Source organism: Schistocerca serialis, chromosome 8, assembly GCF_023864345.2.
Source record: "Schistocerca serialis cubense isolate TAMUIC-IGC-003099 chromosome 8, iqSchSeri2.2, whole genome shotgun sequence".
In the NCBI taxonomy this organism is placed as follows: domain Eukaryota; kingdom Metazoa; phylum Arthropoda; class Insecta; order Orthoptera; family Acrididae; genus Schistocerca; species Schistocerca serialis.
Window position 1 is genome coordinate 324,678,652 of NC_064645.1, and position 21,190 is coordinate 324,699,841.

Genomic DNA, 21,190 nt, shown 5'->3' on the forward strand with positions numbered 1-21,190 from the left:
GTAATACTGGATGACATAAAACAGACTTCTTTGCAGTGCCTGAACGGCCTGAGATCGTTCCTATAAATGTGTCCAGAATTGAAGTTAATTATGTGTGTGAAAGTAGTTTTTACTGAAATGACCCATTTTGGTGTATTAAAAGTGTGTAACTGGTGTTAGTAAGCAGTTCTAAAGGTGAAGTATTAAATATAGCCGGCCGGGGTGGCCAAGCGGTTCTAGGCGCTACAGTCTGGAACGGTCGCAGGTTCGAATCCTCCCTCGGGCATGGATGTGTGTGATGTCCTTAGGTTAGTTAGGTTTAGGTAGTTCTAAGTTCTAGGGGGACTGATGACCTCAGCAGTTAAGTCCCATAGTGCTCAGAGCCATTTGAACCAAATTAAATATAAAATTGACAAATTCCTTTTGTGTAAAATACTGCCAGTTAAGAGTTTTGGAACAGTTAGCACACAGCTTATGGTACCCTGGTTGTGAAATCCGTTAGAAAATCCTAATATCTTGAAACGCCGATTTTAATCAATTTTTTGGTAATTTTCTGTATCCGTTCGCTTCTGACCACAGACAGGTAGTCACTTCCGTTCTTCCAATCTTAAAGGAACGACACGATTGATGCATACCACCTTCACTCATCGCATTCGGTCCGTGTACTGCACAAATTTCGCGGTGTACGTTCGATATATATACATGCTGAAGCTATTGACGTTCATCGCGAAATTTGTCACATATATATTCTAAATGTTTGAGAATCGTGCAGCCGTGTGGGGACTTGGGGTGCCAGTCCAGTATTCACTTGTGGGCTGCGGGAAACCACCTAAAGACCGCAGCCAGGCTGTCCAGCACTGATACACTGACCTCGTCGTTAATGCAGCGGACGGGTTCGATCGGGGGTTAGCGCACTTCCCCGTTCCAGAAGCGGCCCTATAACTCGCACTGCCATCCGGGCGGATTGGTTAAAAGTCGCAATACTGAACGGATTTTTACAGTTGACGATATTTTGAGGTGCAACGTTCATTTTCGACTGCTACTATAAGCGAACGGGATGCAGATGTACTATCCCCTCGCTAGAAGTCTCAGCAGGTTCTATTATTGGCCGTTCTTGCAACACTGACAACGAGACGGATAACGTTCGCCGCTGGAACTTCTCTCACGGAGCATTTTGCCGTACTAGTCGCCCCTGTCAGAGCGGGCGGAATTGCGTGGCGCTACCGGCGTACACCATGAGTCAGTTCGCATTCTCCCCACCCCACCCCCCCTCCCCCTCAAATATAAACGGAAGGTACTTCCCAACGGCCGTCATATTTTTCCAGCAACGGAAGAGCTTATCCTGCGCTAAAGCACTCCATACCTTATTACACGGTTGGTGGAGCAATGAAAGGGTCAATCGGGCGTAGAGTTTGAATTCCCCGTTCGTCGCCGTGAACAGCGTCACGAGAGTCGGCACGCAGGCCGCAACGTGAACGGCTGCATAGCGGTTGCTCCAAGCTCTGCCAAGGCCGGCCTCTCAACAGAGCGCAGGGGGCCATTCCCTTCTGTAGGGAGAGGCTGGGTCGCCTTTTGTGGTCTGGCAGCCCACCTGTGAATGCCGGCGCATTCCACTCACCACAGCCACATAGCAGCTCCCACAGGGCGCGTGGGTGGACTCTTCGACTTCCCATTCCTCACCCATTTACTCTGCTTTTTACTCTCTTTTGTACCGTGGTCACTTTTTAATTTTTACAAACTCGTCCACTAAACGTCGCTATTGAGGTATGGCGTTAACTGTTGTTTTAAAATTTACGGCTTCTGATTGTCAAATTAATGGCAACTCCCAAATCACTCGAGTTTTTAGTTTATAATGGGTGTTTAAAGAAAGTTTTGTGAAAAAAAAGGAAATTTCATGAGGACGTTTTAGTAAGATGATTTTTTGCCATTTTCGAAGAAACCAAATTACAGTGCCTCGTTCACTTCAGGAAAGGATGTTCGCAATTCGTTAGTAGAACTTCCTCATGATGGTACTTCACTCAGCGATGAGCTTAATGAATTCGACCAAAATCGGTACTTTTCCCATTCTTTGAGCTACGGTCGCAGGTTTGAATCCTGCCTCGGGCATGGATGTGTGTGATGTCCTTAGGTTAGTTAGGTTTAAGTAGTTCTAAGTTCTAGGAGAATGATGACCTAAGATGTTAAGTCCCACAGTGCTCAGAGCCATTTGAACCATTTTGGAATCCATTCTTTCAGATCGGTGTGTGTCGAGACTGATGTGTTCAACCTTTTAGCCTTAGCTGGTCACAATGGAAATTTTCTGGGGTGCAGATAATATACAGGTTGATCAAAAATTTGAAAACTTAATAAACCACGTAATAATTTAGATAGGTAAAAATTGACACACGTGCTTGGAATGACATGGGGTTTTATTAGAACAAAAGAAAAAAAACAAAGTTCACAAAATGTCCCACAGATGGCGCTGGACAGCAAAACTGCTACCGTGACGGGTGACAGGTACGTCGATATGTTACAGAATCGCATCATCCCCAGCCTGGCTGATAAACACCTGCTGGAACGTACGATGTTTATGCAGGATGGCGCTCCACCCCATATTGCTAGACGCGTGAAAGATCTCTTGCGCGCGTCATTTGGTGATGATCGTGTGCTCAGCCGCCACTTTCGTCATGTTTGGCCTCCCAGGTCCCCAGACCTCAGTCCGTGCGATTACTGGCTTTGGGGTTACCTGAAGTCGCAAGTGTATCGTGATCAACCGACATCTCTACAGATGTTGAAAGACAACGTCCGACGCCAATGCCTCACCATAACTCCGGACATGCTTTACAGTGCAGTTCACAACATTAATCCTCGACTACAGCTATTGCCCGCATCTCGTGGTCGTGCGGTAGCGTTCTCGCTTCCCACGCCCGGGTTCCCGGGTTCGATTCCCGGCGGGGTCAGGGATTTTCTCTGCCTCGTGATGGCTGGGTGTTGTGTGATGTCCTTAGGTTAGTTAGGTTTAAGTAGTTCTAAGTTCTAGGGGACTGATAACCATAGATGTTAAGTCCCATAGTGCTCAGAGCCATTTGAACCATTTGAACTACAGCTATTGTTGAGGAATGATGGTGGACATATTGAGCATTTCCTGCAAAGAACATCATCTCTGCTTTGTCTTACTTTGTTATGCTAATGATTGCTATTCTGACAGATGAAGCGCCATCTGTCGGACATTTTTTGAACGTTTATATTTTTTGGTTCTAATAAAACCCCATGTCATTCCAAGCATGTGTGTCAATTTGTAGCTCTCTATCTACATTATTCCGTGATTTATTCAGTTTTCAAATTTATACTGACTTTTTGATCACCCGGTACTTAACACTAATTGACAAAAAAAAAAAAAATACCACTTGATGTACCGATGAGAGAATAGCATCGCATGTAGGAAGTTTCAAATTGAAAATATTCTATTTTTTACTTTTAATTTTTTTTCTTTTATTTGTTTTAATTGATTGTGTGGCAGATGCTCACGTCTTGGGCCGCATTGATACTTGATTTGAGCCGCATACAGCCGTGGACTGCGGGTTGGACAGCCTCTAGACTCTCCATACGATTTAAGTCAAGAATGTAAATAAGTTACACAAAACTGCAACCAATCACTTCTTGAATAATTATGTTTTATTCTATGAACCGGTTTTTGAACCTTTTCAGATTCATCTTCAGATGGTTTCAGGATGTTACATCATTATTGGTAGCATAATGTATCGCCGTGACTAGCTTGTCTGTCGATATGGATGTAAATTTAGTTTTTTACTTACTGCGACAGGTATAGATGCCTTTTTCGGTTAGTGTCCATCTGTCAACAACACTTTGATTTTCAGTACTTTATACTTGTAATTATTGACCTAATTTAAAAATTGAAAGTGCTGTCATAATCGACTCCTTAAGAGGCGTATAATCTTACATTTAAAGTTTAACACAAAAATTCATGTAGGCCTATTAAAATTAGAAACTGTTTATAGGCAGCGTAACGCCCGGCTCGCAAATTACCCACAGTCTTCTCCCAGCATCTGAGAGCGCGACCACTTAGCGACTTCCAGCAAACTTAACACGATTTCAAACTTTTTCGAAAGTTTTTATCCTTGACTTCCCCTCCCTCTCCCTCCCTCACACAAAATAATGAAAGGAAGAATTTATCGCTTACTGCATTTTCACAGTTTCAGCACCAGGCATGATGTTTTACACATTACTCCACTCCATTTTGGGCTGATGCAGCACCATTGGGACTTGGAGCGAACGTGCAGGATGCCTCGTAGACGTATGCGCGAACCGTACCGTCATATCAGTGAGTCTGGAAGAGGGCACAATATTACCATGAGAGAATGTGATGCATCAATTCGGAAAATTGCTGTTCGTGTGGGACGAAGTGTTTAGCCAGTGCAACGGGTGTGTGCGGTATGGTTCTCGGAAGGCCGTAGAACACGACGAGATTGGTCTGGTTGCACCACACAGTCCCCCCCCCCCCCCCTCCCCCTGAGAAGATCGACAGCTCATGCGAATGGGATATTGCAGGACACATCTGCGTCCTCCTCGGCTCTGGCGCAACAACACTGTAATACATCGCACACTATCGGGGGCGACAGTCTGTCGCCGTTATTATGGCCTGGGTTACGTGCGCGTCGTCCACTTTTCCGCCAGTCTTTGACGAATGTGCAGAAACTTGCTAGACGGGAATGGTGTATGGAACGACGTCATTGGGGACAGGAATGGCATCAGACAGTGTTTCCAGACGAATCCAGCTTCTGTTCGTTTGAGAATGATGGCCGCATTTCGGTTCGCTGCAGACAGATTGAGCGGCATCACAGAGACTGCATTCGCACGAGACATACAGCGCCAACTCAATGATTATGGTGTGGAGTGTTGTTGGATACAACCACAAATCACAGTAGGTGCATGTCCGGGACGCTGTGACCAGATTGACTGATGTGGATGACATCCTGCCACCCATAGCAATATCCTTTCCGCACAAAACCTCAGACACCATTTTTCAGCAATACAATGCGCGACTACATGTTGCTGCACGAACACGGGCCTTCTTGGTGTCACAGGATGTCAGCCTTTTGCCGTGGCCCGCCATATCACCAGACTTCTCCCCAATCGAAAAGGTGTGGGATATGGTGAAACTACAGGTGCTGTGACCCAGTGCTAACCACCACAGATGAACTTTGGAACCAGGTAAATGCAGCATAGATGGCTATACCACAGGACACCATTCGCGCCTTATACGTCAATGCCAACACGCATGGAACGAATTATTATGGACCCTGTGCCTACTAGGCAACAGGACACATGCTGAACTGAGGCGACTGAAATGCTAATCATATCTGCAGAACATACTACTCTACTGGCCGTTAAAATTGCTACATCACGAAGATGACGTGCTACAGACGCGAAATTTAACCGACAGGAAGAAGATGCTGTGATATGCAAATGATTAGCTTTTCAGAGCATTCACACAAGACTGACGCCGGCGGCGACACCTACAACGTGCTGACATGCGGAAAGTTTCCAACCGATCTCTCATACACAAACAGCAGTTGACCGGCTTTACCTGGTGAAACGTTGTTGTGATGCTTCGTGTAAGGAGGAGAAATACGTACCATCACGTTTCCGATTTTGGTAAAGGTCGGATTGTAGCTTATCGCGATTGCGGTTTATCGTATCGCGACATTGCTGCTCGCGTTGGTCGAGATCCAATGACTGTTAGCAGAATATGGAATTGGTGGCTTCAGGAGGGTAATACGGAACGCCGTGCTGGATCCCAACGGCCTCGTATCACTAGCAGTCGAGATGACAGGTATCTTATCCGCATGGCTGTAACGGATCGTGCAGCCACGTCTCGATCCCTGAGTCAACAAATGGGTACGTTTGCAAGACAACAACCATCTGCACGAACAGTTAGACGTTTGCAGCAGCACCGACTATCAGCTCGGAGACCATGGCTGCGGTTATCCTTGACGCTGCATCACAGACAGGAGCGCCTACGATGGTGTACTCAACGACAAACCTGGGCGCACGAATGGCAAAACGCCATTTTCTAGGATGAATCCAGGTTCTGTTTACAACATCATCATAGTCGCATCCGTGTTTGGCGACATGGGGGTGAACGCACATTGGAAGCGTGTACTCGTCATCGCCATACTGGCGTATCACCCGGCCTGATGGTATGGGGTGCCATTGGTTACACGTCTCTGTCACCTCTTGTTCGCATTGACGCCACTTTGAGCAGTGGACGTTACATTTCAGATGTGTTACGACCCGTGGCTCTACCCTTCATTCGATCCCCGTGAAATCCTACATTTAAGCAGGGTAATGCACGACGGCATGTTGTCGGTCCTGTACGGGCCTTTCTGGATACAGAAAATGTTCTACTGCTGCCCTGGCCAACACATTCTCCAGATCTCTCACCAATTGAAAACGTCTGGTAAATTGTGGCCGAGCAACTGGCTCGTGACAATACGCCAGTCACTACTCTTGATGAACTGTGGTATCGTGTTGAAGCTGCATGAGCAGCTGTACCTGTACATGCCATCCAAGCTTTGTTTGACTCAATGCCCAGGCGTATTAAGACCGTTATTACGGCCAGAGATGGTTGTTCTGGATACTGATTTCTCAGGATCTATGCACCCAAATTGTGTGAAAATGTAATCACATGTCAGTTCTAGTATAATATATTTGTCCAATGAATACCCGTTTATCATCTGCATTTCTTCTTGGTGTAGCAATTTTAATGGCCAGTAGTGTAATATACATGTCCTGTAAATATGAACGTTCGATCTCTAGTCGTTTAAGATGTCTCTTATTTTCTGAACATGAGTGTATTTAGCACATTAACTCATTTACCTAGTCATCAGACGTTTGAACCTGTTTTATACATGAAAGTTGGGCTCTTTTAAGAATCGGGGGGCGGGGGGGGGGGGGGGGGGTGTCAGGCGTTTACTGGTACAAATATAATTAAACCTTTTGTAAGCTGGACGACCGCTCATTGTTCAGTTCTGGGCTGAGTGAAGCGATCTTATCTTGCTGTTTTACGTATCATGATGAAAAGCATCCATTCGAGCAACACAGCCGCCCTGTCCTGATACGTATTTTGCTGATTGTCCCGTTCGGAAAATATAGCAAGCTTTGCACCAGTGGCATTTGTTTCACAGGCGCGTGGTGTCTCTGGTACGAAGGAATCCTAAACCGGTCTTACACGAAAGTGACGTATTTCGATTGCATTTATAAGCGAGCCAGAGTCCAGAACCTCGTACTACCGCCCGAGGAAGCCGCGCCTCAAAGGCAGCGGCAAAAAATCGCTGCAGATGCAGCAGGTAGGACGTCCCGTTAGCGACGGGATTACTCAGCAGAGTATGGCTGACCTGTCGCTCAGTGGGTCAGCTGACGCGGAAACTGCAGGTGAACACATCTGCCGCAAGAACCTCCGCAGCACGCTCCCATCGGATGTCGCCTTTCGCGGAAATCTTACCATGAACAAAAATCTGAAGCACGGTATTCCCACAAGGCATAATGATTGGCCAATGCTTTACCGAAGTGATCCTGTGCCCCCGTAAGTCTTTCTGGAATTTTTTCATTACCGATTTAGTAAGTGTTATAATATATAACTAGGCTTAATCAGAATCAAGCAAGACTGAAAAATATTATTTCAGAGGTCTATGTTTCACGCTACAAATTAAGTGTATGATTGTAATAAATAAAGTACGAAGGTTCCTCAAAAATTGAAAGTAAAACCAAATCGATAATTTATGTTTGAGGCAACTACGGTACATTGGTTTTAATTTGATTTGTGATAAAGAATTTATTTTATTTGTTCCTCTTTAATTGCTAATATTGTATGCTAGTCTTATACGTAGGTGCTATTAACTGTGGTCTGGCTAAAATGTGTGCTGCTTTGGAAGCTATAGCTCGTGTGTACAAATCCAAAACATTTTTGCGTTTATTGGGCTTTCTACTTTAAATAAACATATTTTGGCATTGCTAGAATTAAATCTGAATCCACAGATGAAACTTTAATATAAATCATTATAGAAAAAAATTGAAAAGGAGTTGTGGTATTCAGATACATACTCCATAAGCAAACAAATGATCTTTCTGTAAATATCTCTTACAGCAAATTTAAATCCAAGGAAATACACAAAACACAAGAACAAAGCTAAATTTAGCGTTCATAACGAAGTACAGTGAGACAGAAATTGAAACACGGAGAGACATATAGTCCAACTTTACACTCACTAGAATCATATGCTTAGACTGATTTCCTGACTGACCTGCAGAGAATGCTTCATAATAACACAATCTGCGAAAATAATAAGATAAATGTGTAAACTGAATCGTCATCAAATATTTCGTTCACATCATCTGCCGACTTGTCAAGGACTTGAATATGTGTGGGATACAACTGATTTACAATCATTTTCTCCATACGTTTCTCCTCTTCACTGCTCATTTTGAACGCAAAAGTACACAACACGTACGAAACAGAGAACAAGAATGTGAGATAACGCCTACGAAACGAGAAACGGTAAAAAAAGAAACACCTAGTTCAACTTTACACTCGCTGCAATTATGTGCTTGGACCGATTTGGTGATTGACTGGCAGGAAACTGCTTCGTAACAACAAAGTCTGCGGAGATAATAGGATAAACGTTTAATCTGAATCGTCATAATATCCCGTTCCCACCATCTGCCGACTTGTCAAGGACTTTGTGAATAATTTTCTCCATACATTTCTCCTCTTCTCTGCTCATTTTGATTACAAAAGACAACACGTACGAAACAGAGGTAGCTTGAAAATCATATAACGCCTACGAAACAAGAGACGATAACAAAAGTTTGCCGCGCGGGGTAGCCGCGCTGTCTGAAGCGCCTTGTCACGGTCCGTGCTGCTGCCCCCGTCAGAGGTTCGAGTCCTCCCTCGGGCATGAGTGTGTGTGTTGTCCATAGCGTAAGTTAGTTTAAGTAGTGTGTAGGCTTAGGAACCGATGACTTCAGCAGTTTGGTCCCATAAGACCTTACCACAAATTTAAATTTTAATTTTAAAACAAAAGTTTCAAAAACGACGAATTTTTCCAGCGTGATATTTGTGCTACCATCTAGCACCAACTACGAAGCCTGCACACCTGACAGACGTTTGCGGGAACCGTTAATATACGTTTGACACAGCAGAAAATCATCGTAACTAGCGTGACGTAATATCACGACTGCGCCGCACATTCCCATTTCCCGCAAGCGCCGTAATATTACATCAGCCACACGCCAAGCGTTAATTAGAAAGGAAAGAAAAAAGGCTGTAATTAAAAGTCGAGAGAATAACCCTTTCAGTAACTGTTCATGTTATAATTTATTTTGCATTTTCTTGCTTCGAGGCAAAGTAGCTCATTGATTTTGTTGCTGAAGACAAGTTAAACAGCAGTGCCGCATTTTGACGACAAGATTTGACACTCTGCTTTCACCCACACTGATTTTGGAGTTAAGATTTGACAGTCTGCTTTCACCCATACTCGACATGCTGCAGTCACTGGCATTGACATTAGTTTCACTATGACTGCTTCGGTGATTAGGTAAACATCTCTCAATCCATAATTTGAAAAAAAAATCGAAATATACAAACAAGAAGTCGAATCAGTGCTCTTCATCAGGTCTTTGTCCTCCCCGATAGCTGAGTGGTGCCGGTACGGTAGCTCAGCGTGTTCGGTCAGAGAGCCGGTTGGCCTCTGTAATAAAAAACTGAGTGGAAGGATCAACCACCGAACTCGAACAGGATGGCTTGCGACGTCCGCAGCGACCAAACACAAAAAAAGTGGTCAGCGCGAAGGATTGCCGTCCTACGGGCCGGGTTCGATTCCCGGCTGGGTCGGGGATTTTCTCCGCTCGGTGACTGGATGTTGTGCTGTGTTGTGCTGTCTTCATCATCATTTCATCCCCACCCGGTGCGCAGGTCGCCCTATGTCGTGTTGAATGTAATAAGACCTGCAACAAGGCGGCCGGACATGCCCCGAAAGGGGCCTCCCGGCCAATGACGCCGAAGGCTCATTTACCTTTTTTTTCCATCAGGTCTTTCACTTGAAGTATGAAGGCACCTATTTCAGCAACTAGCTCCGCTGTATCAATAGCGCTGCTGCATTTGATACCAACATCAGCTGCACATTTTTCGAGATAAGACATAGGTAAATGTACACTGATGGGCAAAACTTATGAACGAATGTAAATTTCGCGTGATGTGCCACTTGGCAGTAACGTAGCTTGATAAAACTTGTAGCTTACATAAAAAGAACTGCTACAGTTTAGCACAGAACGCAACCGAAAGAAATACGTAGTGAGACCAAGTGACACCTTTATTCAAAGACAATAATCAGACTGAAAGCACCGCGATTCATGATGGTGTCCTTGAGATTACAAACGGCGAGAAGTCGTTCCTAATATCGTTGTGATCACCAAGGATGGGACTGCATGCTCTGCAAAGTGCTCCCATGCTGGCCACAAGTTGTTGTTGTGGTAGGGGGTTCCATTCCTCCATCAGCGCGAGTGACAACTGCTGAATGGTCTTTGGTTCATGTAGACGTCTCCTCAATGCACTCCACGCATGCCCAACGGAATTGAAGCCGGGGGAATGGGCAGCCCAGTGCACAAGCCGGAATCCTATCGTTCCAAGAGTTCCTCCAACTGTGCAGTCTGATGCTGCCGCGCATTGTCACCCATAAAAATAAAGTCAGGTCCGAATGCACCTCTGAAAAGAAGCACATGGGGAAGTAGTACTGTGTTCAACGATTTGGAGGTCAGTACGCCCATGCAACATTATGCCTTTCCACACCATAACACCGGGGCCACCAAAACGACCATGCCCGATATTGCTGGGCGTATCCTCATATGTTCGCACAGCATTACCCCTCTGTAGTCGCGCGGGAATAGCCGAGCGGTCTGAGGCGCTGCAGTCATGGACTGTGCGGCTGGTCCCGGCGGAGGTTCGAGTCCTCCCTCGGGCATGGGTGTGTGTGCTTGTCCTTAGGATAATTTAGGTTAAGTAGTGTGTAAGCTTAGGGACTGATGACCTTAGCAGATAAGTCCCATAAGATTTCACACACATTTGAACATTTACCACTCTGTACACCTAGCACCTGGGCCACCAAAACGATCATGTTCGACAATGTTGGACGTACCCTCAAATGGTGAGAGGTGAAAACACGTAATGCAGTCAGGAGCATTATCGAAGATGATCGTTTTGGCTGGTACGGGGAGTATTATGCTATGGGAAACATTCACTTGGGCTTCCATGGGAACTGTGGTAGTAGCCGCTACCATCATGACAGTTTCAGGGTACCTGTTCGTGTTGCAAAGCCAGAATCTTGTTTCAGTGAGTTGACGAACATGGTAGCAAACTCATGTTGATGCCTTGAGCATCAAATTTGCCAGATCTGAACCTATGGAGCACATGTGGGATGCTATCGGGCGCCAGCTCAGCGCCCACAAGCCAGCGGTCCCTAATTTACGGGAAGTGCTCGTCTGTGTGTAGACACGTGTAGCCACATACCACAGGAAAACCCCTAAGGAGTCGTCAGATCGACACCACTCGGAATGGCTGATGTACTGCGTTCTAAATTTGTACCAAAGCGCTGTTAAGCAGACGGTCACAATGTTTTGCTCTTCAGTGACTGTAGAAGTAGATCTAGATTTTGTATCAATACTACACGCGCCAGTCACATTTTTAATGACCTCCATCTATGTTCGACGTCAGCTTGCAGTAACCACTCAGAGACGTCCAGTGGCAGCATTACCAATTTTTATGCGCTACAGTCTGGAACTGAGCGACCACTACAGTTGCAGGTTCGAATCCTGCCTCGGATATGGATGTGTGTGATGTCCTTAGGTTAGTTAGGTTTACTTAATTCTAAGTTCTAGGCGACTGATGGCCTCAGAAGTTAAGTCGCATAGTGCTCAGAGCCATTTGAACCATCTGAAACAAGTTTTTAAAGTGTGTGAAATCGTATGGGACTTAACTAAAAATGGTTCAAATGGCTCTGAGCACTATGGGACTTAACATCTGTGGTCCTCAGTCCCCTAGAACTTAGAACTACTTAAACCTAACTAACCTAAGGACATCACACACATCCATGCCCGAGGCAGGATTCGAACCTGCGACCGTAGCAGTCGCGCGGTTCCGGACTGAGCGCCTAGAACCGCTAGACCACCGCGACCGGCTGGGACTTAACTGCTGAGGTCATCAGTCCCTAGGTTTTACACACTACTTAACCTAAATTATCCTAAGGACAAACACAACCATGTCCGAGGGAGGACTCGAATCTCCGCCGGGACCAGCCGCACAGTCCATGACTGCAGCGCCTTAGACCGCTCGGCTAATCCCGCGCGGCCAGCATTACTAACGGAAGGTATGTATAGCGTGTAGGGGGAACGCGGAAAACACTGTAGTCGCTGTTGTAATGCGGAAACGGAGCGATTTATCTGACGTTCAAATGGGCATCACCATTTGGCTTTCTGGGCAAAGCTGGAACCATTTCGGAAACTGCTAAGTCTGGAAATTGTTCGCATGCCACCGTGGTTAAAGTATACCCTGCATGATAAAATGACGCTATCGTAAACCGGCAAAGTGGCAACTGTGGTGTTCAAATGGTTCAAATGGCTCTGAGCACTACGGGGCTTAACTTCTAAGGTCATCAGTCCCCTAGAACTTAGAACTACTTAAACCTAACTATCCTAAAGACATCACACACATCCATGCCCGAGGCAGGATTCCAACCTGCGACTGTAGCGGTCGCGCGGTTCCCGACTGTAGCGCCTAGAACTGCTCGGCCATGACCGGCCAACTGTGGTGTACCACGGCCATAGGTGAGAGGGGCGAACGACGGATGTGGTGATGTAAATGGGGCAACTGTTGAACAACTGACCGCCCAGATGAATCAAGGGCTACCCCAACAACTTTGCTGATTATGGACGTCTGCAGCCTGTTTCATGCAACGGTAGTGACTGCTGTTCATCGGCGACGAAGGGTGGAATTTGCACGCCGAATACCGCAACTGGACGTCCACAGAATGGCGACAGATGGCCTTTTCAGATGAATCACTTTTTACACTCCATCGGAAATATGGCAGTTGGCGTGTACGGCGTGAATGAAAAGTCTGACAGCAAACTCCCTGCAACAATCCGCAGCTCGTGGTCTCGCGGTCGCGTTCTCGCTTCCCGAGCACGGGGTCCCGGGGTCGATTCCTGGCGGGGTCAGGGATTTTCACCTGCCTCGAGATGACTGGGTGTTTGTGTTGTCCTCATCATCACATCATCATTCGTGCGAGTGGCGAAACTGGGCTGAGTAAAGGTTGCGAGTTTGCACGGGCGCTGATAACCGCGCAGTTGAGCGCCCCACAATCCATCATCATCATCCCTGCAACAATCTTGGGAGGGTCTAGGCAGGCGGAGGGGGAACGTTTTCATGGCATTCGCTGGGTGATCACGTCAGTTTTGGGAGGCGCAGTGGATCGTCACAAATACGCATCTACCAGCAGGACAATGCATACGTGTCTCAGTGTAATGCGTGCTTAGCGTCAGGATGAGTTCACCGTACACAGCTGGCCACCAAACCCAATCGAGAATTTGTGGGGCCACCTCGGTTGACCTGTTCGCTTCATGAATCCTCGAACCGAGAAACCTTGCGAATCTGGCCACGGCGCTGGAGTCGATGTGGCTCCCCGCCTCCGTCGGTAGCTTCCAGAACCTCATTGACTCTCTACCTTCACATCTCGCAGTGGTCCTCGCTTCAAAAGTTGTTTATTCTGGCTTTTGACTCGAGACCACATTAATGTGACTGGACAGTGTACTGTATACAATTTAGTACTTTCACTAGTCGTGGAGGCGATTGCCAACGTCGTACCAGCGGCTGGCGTCATGATCTCGCAGATGAGTCCCTTACCGTATGGTCTACAAAATATTTGTCTGTTTTCACTGTCGTCGTGCGTTGCTAGGACCTCGCAGATGGCTGCAGAGTTCATTGACCGTTCGGCAGACGGAGCACGAGGGTTGTGGCCCCAAGTACTGGGCTGGGATGTCGGATGTACACGGCACCGTGACCCCGTTCGGCTACGAGTAGGCGCAGCCAGCAGCTGCCGGCGACGCCTTCTGGAGGGCGAACCGGTCCCAGGATCCTCCAGCCGCCGCGTCTCTGGGCCAACCATTGTTATTCATGCCGTGCGGCACCACGCGCGCCGTAAAAGCACTTTAACTCCCTCCCAGCGCCGCCCTGGGACGAGTTCCTGCGGCTACACTTGTTCCGTCCTTCTGTCACTGTGTTTACGTTGACTCCCAATCTAGTTTTCCCGAAACATTTCTTGTTGCTCACGTAAACACTCGATTGTGAAAATGCCGTTGCCTGTTGTTTCACCCGCGGCAGTCGTTTTTTTCTCCGTGTGAACTCTGTGCCTCATTTCAGTCTTGTGTGGTTTTTGTGGGTGATACGTACTCTTTATAAAAAATATGTTTAACCACTGAACTCCCGATGCTTTGAAGAAGGGGACTCCATGTATAAAACGACTTCAAATGCCTGATTACAAATGAGTTGATGTGTTAAACAATTGACGTTAACATCTACATCTACATACATACTCCGCAATCCACCATACGGTGCGTGGCGGAGGGTACCTCGTACCACAACTAGCATCTTCTCTCCCTGTTCCACTCCCAAACAGAACGAGGGAAAAATGACTGCCTATATGCCTCTGTACGAGCCCTAATCTCTCTTATCTTATCTTTGTGGTCTTTCCGCGAAATGTAAGTTGGCGGCAGTAAAATTGTACTGCAGTCAGCCTCAAATGCCGGTTCTCTAAATTTCCTCAGTAGCGATTCACGAAAAGAACGCTTCCTTTCTTCTAGAGACTCACACCCGAGTTCCTGAAGCATTTCCGTAACACTCGCGTGATGATCAAACCTATCAGTAACAAATGTAGCGGCCCGCCTCTGAATTGCTTCTATGCCCTCCCTCAATCCGACCTGATAGGGATCCCAAACGCTCGAGCAGTACTCAAGAATAGGTCGTATTAGTGTTTTATAAGCGGTTTCCTTTACAGATGAACCATATCTTTCCAAAATTCTACTAATGAACCGAAGACGGCTATCCGCCTTCCCCACAACTGCCATTACATGCTTGTCCCACTTCATATGGCTCTACAAAGTTACGCCCAAATATTTAATCGACGTGACTGTGTCAAGCGCTACACTACTAATGGAGTATTCAACCATTACAGGATTCTTTTTCCTATTCATCTGCATTAATTTACATTTATCTATATTTAGAATTAGCTGCCATTCTTTACACCAATCGCAAATCCTGTCCAAGTCATCTTGTATCCTCCTACAGTCACTCAACGACGACACCTTTCCGTACACCACAGCATCATCAGCAAACAGCCGCATATTACTATACACCCTATCCAAAAGATCATTTATGTAGATGGAAAACAACAGCGAACCTATCACACTTCCCTGGGGCACTCCAGATATACCCTCACCTCCGATGAACACTCACCATCGAGGACAACGTACTGGGTTTTATTACTTAAGAAGTCTTCGAGCCACTCACATACTTGGGAACCAATCCCATATGCTCGTACCTTAGTTAGGAGTCTGCAGTGGGGTACCGGGTCAAACGCTTTCCGGAATTCAAGGAATATGGCATCCGTCTGATACCCTTCATCCATGGTTCGCAAGATTTCATATGAAAAAAGGGCGAGTTGCATTTCGCAGGAGCGATGCGTTCTAAAGCCGCGCTGATGCATGGACAGCAACTTCTCTGTCTCAAGGAAATTCATTATATTCGAACTGAGAATATGTTCGAATCCTGCAACAAACTGATGTTAAGGATATTGGTCTGTAATTTTGAGGATCCGTCCTTCTACCCTTCTTATATACAGGCGTCACCTGCGCTTTTTTCCAGTCGCTCCGGACTTTACGTTGGGCAAGAGATTTGCGATAAATGCAAGCTAAGTAAGGTGCCAGTGTAGTAGAGTACTCTCTGTAAAACCGACTTGGAATCCCATCAGGACCTGACGATTTATTTATTTTCAACCCATTCAGCTGCTTCACAACCCCAGGGATGTCTATCACTATGTCCTCCATACGGGAATCTGTACGAGACTCGGTATGTTTGTACGATCCTCCTGCGTGAAAGATTTCTCAAATGCTAAATTTAAAATTTCAGCTTTCGTTTTGCTGTCTTCCGTTGCCAGGCCAGACTGATCAGTGAGTAACTAGATGGAAGCCTTCAACCCGCTTACTGATTTTACGTAAGACCAGAATTTCCTTGGGTTTTCAGCAAGATCTTTTGCTAAGGTATGACGGTGGTAGTGGTTGTATGCTTCGCGCATCGCTCTTTTTACAGCAGCACGAATCTCTACTAACTTTTGCCTGTCCTCATTCTCCCGATCTTTCTTGTACCGCGAGTGCAACTGCCTTTGCTTCCTGAGCATTCTCCGAATTGCGCTGTTAAACCACGGTTGGCCTTTTCCGTCCGTAACCCACTTTTTCGGCAAATACTTGTCCAATGTGTGATTTACAATGTGTTTAAAATTTGCCCATAATTCTTCTACGTCCATCGTACCGGAAGTAAATGAAGTCGATTCATTTACTAAGTGGGATGCTAACAACTGCTTATCTGCTCTTTCTAGTAAGAATAGTCTCCTAGCCTTCTTGGCCGACTTTTTAACTTTCGTAACCATAGTCGTAATGACAACATCATGATCACTAATCCCTGTCTCAACACTGACACCGTCGATGAGGTCTGGTCTGTTCGTGGCTACCAGATCTAAAATATTTCCATTACGCGTTGGCTGTCGATTTAGCTGCTGAAGACAGTTTTCGGATAATGTGTTCAAAAGTCATTCACACGACGGATGAATCCATAGACATCCCAGTCTATACTAGGTAGGTTGAAGTCGCCTCTGACTAATATAGCATGATCCGGGTACTTCCGCGATACAGAATGTAGACTTCTTCTGAATGATTCTAGAACTGTCACGCTGGAACCTGGTGGTCGGTGGTAACACTCCACAATTAACTTTATTTCCCCTAGCCCTGTTAAACGTGTCCAGATAACTCCACAATCACACTCTACTTCGACCTCAGTAGACACAATATTTTTGTCAACTGCAATGAAGACACCACCTCCGACGGTGTCTAATCTGTCAAGTCTGTAAGCGAGAAAAAAGTTTGGGAGAGATTTGAGATTACGCTCAAAGCTTGTTGAAAGTCGTTAAGTGCTCTTATCATGAAACACTGGGTGAATATAGTGTGGGTAATTTGTGCTGCATTTTAAGCAAAAGCAATTTTTTTATGCATCTCCATACGTCATCTGCCCTGAACTATGTGTCATACAACGATGTTATTTTACAGGTATATTCAGTGATGTATTTAGGCAGTGCCTGCAAAGTATGTTGTGGATGGAGTTAGTGGTAAAGAAGTAATAGATTACAACTTCACACCTGATGTTCAAGTTTTGCTGTATGACGTCATAGCTCTTGAATTATAGATTGTTCAATCATTTAATTTTGCAGTTGGATTGAGTGGCGCACGTGGATACTGTCTGCCAACTGTCTTCCGAACAGACTCGGTAGTAACGAAGTAATAATTTAAAACGTCATGTATGATACTGAAGTTTTACTACATGAACAGCGGAAATTTAGAAAGCAATAATTTTTTTTTCCTTGCATCGTTTTTGGAAGATGTCATCGAGAAAAGGCTTCAGATTATATGTAAAGTCGCTAAGTCGCAGTCGCTAAGTGTTTTTATTCTCAGATACAAGACGAATGAAATCCATGTATTTGCGCACCGTCATTTACGCTGCCACGAGACAAACACACAATTTTTAACTGTAATACTTCTCTTACTTTCAACATACGATTACACCTTTTGACGAGTAGATAATGATAGAATTTTAAATTTCTAATTTCGGTCAGTAATAATGCAATATATTGATAATCAAATTTCTGTTTCTTCTAAAAACTGTTAGAAAGGCAACGTGTAGCTGGCACCGGGTTCGGAGATAGTAGCTTAACAATATAGATATGGACAAAGTGAGACTTTTTTAGTGAGGGAAAAGAATATGTATACTGCTGACCATAAAGTTACTCATTTCCTTTATTTATGGAGGTTAAACACTAAACACCTCCTCCTCCCCCATTTAGGAAGCGCATTTTATGCTCATGAAATCGCAAGAGTTGCATACATATCGATACCCCATGGGTGAGGCAGCTCAGACAGAGCACTCAAAACATTTTCAGAAGGCAAATTTATAAAAATGCGTGTTTCGCTAATTTATAGCGGAAAATATGGCGACAGGAGACAGATCGTTAGGTTTTGACGCGATGAAGATAACTTTCAGCATCCATCCGCTCCGTTGCTTGAACTGTTTGGCCACATTCGCCATTAAAGTAAACTATATCCACTTTTTCGACTGTCGTATACATCGTGAAAGACTGAGTAGCTTCACGAGCAAATTGTCTGATTGCTGTAACTAGAGAGCACAAACCGATTGGGCTCAAACGTGCAGGTAAATACTTGAAGCGCACACGGATTTCGCGTTTGCTTACCTTTGGTACGCCGGCCACGAAAACTGAAAACGGCAGGGAGACCAGTGTGCTCACCATATATGCCTTTATATGCTCATCCGTTGACGCCTGTGGACTGAGGCACCTTTGGGCCTTCAAGCTCTGTTCCAGCGGAGATTTTTTTTTGTCTTCGGTTTTGGTACAATAGGACTGACTTTTATGAGACGTCTTCTTGTGGTGACGGGAGGAGGGCTGGCGGCGCTGTTATGTTCTTATTATTCGATGAAGTTCAGCAATTCTTACCTCTTTGCAATCTTCTTCGAAGTGTCCTCCAATGTCTCAGAAGAAAGCGTATAATCGGTTGAAACGTCTCTTTCGTTCGTTCGTCGTGATGTTTGTGACGTCGTGCGAAGGTACACTCGTGGTCGCTGCCAGCGTCTACCCACACACTCTCGATGTGTGCCACGCGTGACACATTAGGTGGCGTACTGCTCCACCGATTTAATTAGATACTTTATTGGCAGACCCGGGTTAATTCTCCGCTCTCTTAAACTACCAATCATACTAAATAAGGGTTACCAGCCTCTCTTTGACCCACCAGATAGTACTAAACTGCTCACCACACCAAAGACAATAATTACATTGTAATACAAAAAAAAAGACGCACCATGAAGGAATTATCCTAAAGGGACGGAAATGGCTTGATGCGACGTACACGTACAGACAAAGAAATTATTGGAATTTCAGAAAAATTAGATGATTCACTCAAGAGACAGAGATTCACAAGTTGGGCAAGTACATAACGAATGAGATTTTCACTCTGCAGCGGAGTGTGCGCTGATATGAAACTTCCTGGCAGATTAAAACTGTGTGCCGGCCCGAGACTCGAACTCGGAACCTTTGCCTTTCGCGGGCAAGTGCTCTACCATTTGAGCTACCCAAGCACGACTCACGACCCGTCCCCACAGCCTTAATTCCACCAGTACCTCGTCTCCTACCTTCCAAACTTCGCAGAAGCTTTCCTGCAGACCTTGCAGAAACATTCCCCAGGCTGTGGCTAAGCCATGTCTCCGCAATACCCTTTCTTCCAGGAGTGCTAGTTCTGCAAGGTGTGCAGGAGAGCTTCTGTGAAGTTTGGACGGTAGGAGACGAGGCACTGGCGGAATTAAAGCTGTGGGGACGGGTCGTGAGTCGTGCTTGGGTAGCTCAGATGGTACAGCACTTGCTCGCGAAAGGCAAAGGTTCCGAGTTCGAGTCTCGGTCCGGCACACAGTTTTAATCTGCCAGGAAGTTTCAAGTAAATAACGTATTGATCCACCTCTGGTTCTTACGAAAACAGTTGTTTGGCTTGGCACTGATTGACAGAGTTGTTGGATGTTCTTCTGAGGGATATAGTGCCAAAGTCTGTCCAATTGGCGCATTAAATCACCTAAATCCCAAGCAGGTTGGACGTCCCCACTCTTATTGCTCCAAACATTCTCAACTGGGGAGAGATTGGTGAGCTTGCTGGCTAAGGTGGAGCTGGCAGGCGCAGAATATCGTCGACTTTTCGCTGTGCTGCTCGAGTGCCGAGGACGACAACCAAAGGAGCCCTGCTAATGGCACCCCAGGCCATCACTTCTGGTTGTCAGGCAGTATGGCGGAAGATAGTCAGATTGGTATTTCACCACTGCCCGGGGCCTCTCCAGACATGTCTTCGGTTTGGAATTTTATCGACTGAAGTGGGTCTTCGTTGATAAGTCCCTTTTCGAACTGAGCCCCGCTGATCAGTGACGGAATGTCTGGTGACGCCCCTGGACAGCGAACGCAACTATTGCCCGCCATGTGACCCTACAACAAGGAGTACCATTTCATTTCATAGCAAACATCTTTGGTTGTAATGTGCGTCACTCGTACGGCACAGCGGTACGCCGACGATGTTCTACGCCCCATTTCCTTGCCCCATCGTGGGCTTACATTTCAGCAAGATAATGCCCGCCTGCACACGGCGAGTTTTTCTACTGCTTCTCTTCGAGCTTGCCAAACTCTGCCTTGGCAAGTAAGGTAGCCGAATCTTCCGCTAGTTAGAATGTTGGGAGCATTATGGGTAGGGCCCTCAACCATCTCATGATTTTGAAGACATAAAGAGCCAGTTGGATAGAATTTGGCACGATATCCCTCAGGAGGACGTCCAACAACTCTATCAGTCACTCAATACCAAGCCGAATAACTGATTGTATGAGGGTCAGATGTGTATCAACGAGTTACTAACTTACTTATTTCGTGAGGCTCTTTCTCTTGAATAAATGAATTTTTCAGAAGTTGTAATTATGTGTTCATCTCTACATGTACATCACATATACCGAGTTGAGTCCCATTCGGATATAATTCTTTCGTGGCGCGTAGCCTTTTTTTTTTTTTTTTTTTTTTTTTTTTTGTCTTTGAGTGTAAAAGCCCTGTTGGTTTCTAATTGGTTTCAGTACAAATTCCGAGACCCTGTAATGTGTTCACCGCCGAATAGTTCAGTTCACTGCTTCCAAATGGCAACCAGGAACTCGCGCTAATAATACGAGGGGCGATCCAGATTCATTTACACTTTATTTTTCCCATCATTCATGGTGCGCTATTTGACTCGCCATTAGGGTGGCAAGTGTATA